This window comes from Nomia melanderi, unplaced genomic scaffold, assembly GCF_051020985.1.
Source record: "Nomia melanderi isolate GNS246 unplaced genomic scaffold, iyNomMela1 scaffold0185, whole genome shotgun sequence".
Taxonomy (NCBI): domain Eukaryota; kingdom Metazoa; phylum Arthropoda; class Insecta; order Hymenoptera; family Halictidae; genus Nomia; species Nomia melanderi.
The window spans coordinates 57,501-62,500 of NW_027475300.1; the positions used below are offsets into that span (position 1 = coordinate 57,501).

General features: G+C 50.5%; 1 non-coding gene across 1 annotated transcript in view; it reads left to right on the forward strand.

Annotated features, from left to right (window-relative positions):
* Nucleotides 1–4,925: 4,925 nt before the first annotated feature.
* Nucleotides 4,926–5,000, forward strand: part of LOC143175775 (5.8S ribosomal RNA) — a 155-nt gene continuing 80 nt past the window's right edge. Inside the window, exon 1 of the ribosomal RNA XR_013000454.1 lies at nt 4,926–5,000. This exon is cut by the window's right edge and continues 80 nt beyond it. This is a non-coding gene — a ribosomal RNA (5.8S ribosomal RNA).

The window sequence follows — 5,000 nt, forward strand, 5'->3', positions numbered from 1 at the left end:
TAAACTCCAGATGACCTTGTGATTCCTTCGTCGGGCACTGGTAAAGGGTGGCGATGATGCGTTCTATAATAGAAATACCCGTCGTAGCGTTTCTTCCGAGTCAACCCGCTCACGAAACTCTCTCTCGTCGTGGAATCCCCGCGTCGGAGAGTAAAACGCGAATTCATACTATGAAAACTTACGTCTCTCGACGATGGGACGATCCACGCGAAGAGTTGTTTACGTGCACGCGTATGGTGCGATTGCGTCGATTCGCTTTTCTGTACGGGGAGAAATAGAACGTTGAGTTGACTTATCGGGTCTTCGTTGGAATTACCGTCGCTGGCATTGTAAACTCCAGATGACCTTGTGATTCCTTCGTCGGGCACTGGTAAAGGGTGGCGATGATGCGTTCTATAATAGAAATACCCGTCGTAGCGTTTCTTCCGAGTCAACCCGCTCACGAAACTCTCTCTCTCGTCGTGGAATCCCCGCGTCGGAGAGTAAAACGCCGAAGGCTTACTATGAAACTTACGTCTCTCGACGATGGGACGATCCACGCGAAGAGTTGTTACGTGCACGCGTATGGTGCGATTGCGTCGATTCGCTTTTCTGTACGGGGAGTAATAGAACGTTGAGTTGACTTATCGGGTCTTCGTTGGAATTACCGTCGCTGGCATTGTAAACTCCAGATGACCTTGTGATTCCTTCGTCGGGCACTGGTAAAGGGTGGCGATGATTCGTTCTATAATAGAAATACCCGTCGTAGCGTTTCTTCCGAGTCAACCCGCTCACGAAACTCTCTCTCGTCGTGGAATCCCCGCGTCGGAGAGTAAAACGCGAATTCATAGTATGGAAACTTACGTCTCTCGACGATGGGACGATCCACGCGAAGAGTTGTTACGTGCACGCGTATGGTGCGATTGCGTCGATTCGCTTTTCTGTACGGGGAGCAATAGAACGTTGAGTTGACTTATCGGGTCTTCGTTGGAATTACCGTCGCTGGCATTGTAAACTCCAGATGACCTTGTGATTCCTTCGTAGGGCACTGGTAAAGGGTGGCGATGATTCGTTCTATAATAGAAATACCCGTCGTAGCGTTTCTTCCGAGTCAACCCGCTCACGAAACTCTCTCTCGTCGTGGAATCCCCGCGTCGGAGAGTAAAACGCGAATTCATACTATGAAAACTTACGTCTCTCGACGATGGGACGATCCACGCGAAGAGTTGTTTACGTGCACGCGTATGGTGCGATTGCGTCGATTCGCTTTTCTGTACGGGGAGAAATAGAACGTTGAGTTGACTTATCGGGTCTTCGTTGGAATTACCGTCGCTGGCATTGTAAACTCCAGATGACCTTGTGATTCCTTCGTCGGGCACTGGTAAAGGGTGGCGATGATGCGTTCTACAATAGAAATACCCGTCGTAGCGTTTCTTCCGAGTCAACCCGCTCACGAAACTCTCTCTCGTCGTGGAATCCCCGCGTCGGAGGGTAAAACGCGATATATAATAGTATATGCCAGTGGTTCGCGCGCGTCGTCTCTGAGATACGCGGTCGACAGAGTTCCGAAAACACGTGATGTGCCACGATTTCCGTGCGTCTTACATCTTTCGACGATGGGACGATCCACGCGAAGAGAACGTTCGTGCTTGCGTGAGGTGCAACAGCGTCGATTCGCTTTTCTGTACGGGGAGAAATAGAACGTTGAGTTGACTTATCGGGTCTTCGTTGGAATTACCGTCGCTGGCATTGTAAACTCCAGATGACCTTGTGATTCCTTCGTCGGGCACTGGTAAAGGGTGGCGATGATTCGTTCTATAATAGTAATACCCGTCGTAGCGTTTCGACCGATGTCACCCGCCACGAAAGTCTCTCTCGACGTGGAAACCCCGCGCCGAAGAGTAAACGCGAAGGCTTACCATACGAAAGAAAACGGTATTATACGCCTGTGGTATGTGCGTCTCGGCTCTGTGATACGCGATCGGCAGAGTTACAAAAAAACGTTGATGGGCCACGATTTCCGTGCGTCTTACATCTTTCGACGATGGGACGATCCACGCGAAGAGTAGTTACGTGCTCGCGCGAGGTGCGATAGCGTCGATTCGCTTTTCTGTACGGGGAGAAATAGAACGATGAGTTGACTTATCGGGTCTTCGTTGGAATTACCGTCGCTGGCATTGTAAACTCCAGATGACCTTGTGATTCCTTCGTCGGGCACTGGTAAAGGGTGGCGATGATTCGTTCTATAATAGAAATACCCGTCGTAGCGATTCGGCCGAGTCACCCGCCACGAAACTCTCTCTCGTCGTGGAATCCCCATGTCGGAGAGTAAAACGCGAAGGCTAACTATATAAGAAATATATAGTATTATTTATGCCTGTGGTTCTCCGTTTGCCCTACTCTCAGATACGCGACTCGGAGAGTTACGAATAATCGTGATGGACCACGATTTCTGTACGTCTTACATCTTTCGACGATGGGACGATCCACGCGAAGAGATCATTCCTGCTTGCGTGAGGTGCGATAGCGCCGATTCGCTTTTCTGTACGGGGAGAAATAGAACGATGAGTTGACTTATCGGGTCTTCGTTGGAATTACCGTCGCTGGCATTGTAAACTCCAGATGACCTTGTGATTCCTTCGTCGGGCACTGGTAAAGGGTGGCGATGATTCGTTCTATAATAGAAATACCCGTCGTAGCGATTCGGCCGTGTCACCCGCCACGAAAATCTCTCTCGTCGTGGAATCCCCGCGTCGTAGAGTAAACGCGAAGGCTTGCTATAGAAGACTATAGTTTATACGCCTGTGGTTCACCGGTTGCCTGCTCTCCGGGGTACGCGATCGCGCAGGAGTTACGGAAGAACTTGATGGGCCACGATCTCCAAGCGGCTATATCTTTCGACGATGGGACGATTCACGCGAAGAGAACGTTCGTGCATGCGTGAGGTGCGATAGCGTTGATTCGCTTGTCTGTACGGGGAGAAATAGAACGATGAGTTGACTTATCGGGTCTTCGTTGGAATTACCGTCGCTGGCATTGTAAACTCCAGATGACCTTGTGATTCCTTCGTCGGGCACTGGTAAAGGGTGGCGATGATTCGTTCTATAATAGAAATACCCGTCGTAGCGTTTCGACCGATGTCACCCGCCACGAAATTCTCTCTCGTCGTGGAATCCCCGCGTCGGAGAGTAACCGCCGAAGGCTTGCTATAGAAGACTATAGTTTATACGCCTGTGGTTCACCGGTTGCCGGCTCTCCGGGGCACGCGAAGGTTACGGAGGGACGTGAAGCGCCCGAGCAATGAAACGTCCGCAGGAGGAAACGAGCAACCGCCGAACATTGTTTCGCGACGTTTCCATAATGTATTGTCGTTTCGCTCGCATCCCGCTTCTTTCCCCTAGTTTCCTCGACGCGTAGTTTCGCAGCCTTAGTGGACGAATCATTCTCGATTCGAGGAAAGATATGCAGTGGGGCGTGCAATGAGCCCGCCAGAGACCACGATCTCCAATGCGTCTTTACATCTTTGGACGATGGGACGATCCACGCGAAGAGAACGTTCGTGCTTGCGCGAGGTGCATTAGCGTCGATTCGCTTTTCTGTACGGGGAGAAATAGAACGATGAGTTGACTTATCGGGTCTTCGTTGGAATTACCGTCGCTGGCATTGTAAACTCCAGATGACCTTGTGATTCCTTCGTCGGGCACTGGTAAAGGGTGGCGATGATTCGTTCTATAATAGAAATACCCGTCGTAGCGATTCGGCCGAGTCACCCGCCACGAAACTGTCTCTCTTTCGTCGTGGAAACCCCGCGTCGGAGAGTAAAACGCGCGAAGGCTGTGACTGTAACATATATATATATATATACACAGTATACAATGCCTGTGGTTTTTGCGCGTGTCGGCTCTTCGGTATACGCGATCGGCCAGAGTTACGGAGGGACGGTGAAGCGCACGAGAAATTGAAACGGCCGCACGATTGGAACCGAGCAACCGTCGAACATTGTTTCGCGACGTTTCCATAATGCGTTTTCGTTTCGCTCGCATACCGCTTCTTTTCCCCTAGTCTCTGAGACGCGTTTTCGAGCCGTTCTTCTACTATCGATTCTCGTAGAGAGAAGGGACCGGGTAGTCTGGAAGTGGAACCCGCATCTTGCGTGTACCGTACACGGAATTGAGAGGACCGGCCGTGAAGCTCGTTTTAAAGCCGTGCGTCTGACACCCAACTCTTGCGCGCCAATTTCGCGGCAAGAGATAATATGGGACGAATGACCGGCAAAGAGCCAGCTGTGAAGTCTGTTTTTTTAATCGAATCCGTGGACGTGTGTATGCCGTAGCGTCGCTCGTCGTGTTCGTTCATGGTCGTTCCGAGAGAAAGAACGAAAGCGGTAACGAAGGGACCGGCCGTGAAGCTCGTTTTAAAGCCGCGCGTCTGACACCCAACTCTTGCGCGCCAATTTCGCGGCAAGAGATAACATGGGACGAATGACCGGCAAAGAGCCAGCTGTGAAGTCTTTTTTCATTATTTGCTTTCAATCGATCGATCGGTACGATTCGTGCAACGTTTCGCGCGATGCGACGCGAAAACATGCGCGCAACAATAGATGCGTCTGATCGGAAGAACGCGAGGGTCGACTGCACGCGATGGATTCAGTATCGGGTAGGATACAAAATATATCCCCGTCGTTTCCACGCGTGCGAGTCTTCTGCGTCTTTCGCGGGTTTTTGAATGCACTATACGCCCGGAACGTCGAGAAATATATACATATTACTTGAACGTTTTTCGTCTCGAAAGGCTTCGGTGTCGTCTCCAAGGCGACGCCTGAATCTCCTTCGCGCGCTGGTCGGAGATTCAGGTATCAACTTTTATCTTCTCTTTGAAAGAAGAGAGATATTAGGTCGAACAAGTGAGAATAAAATTATATATGTGAAATATAAAATTTATACGATTACCCTGAACGGTGGATCACTTGGCTCGTGGGTCGATGAAGAACGCAGCTAATTGCGCGTCAACGTGTGAACTGC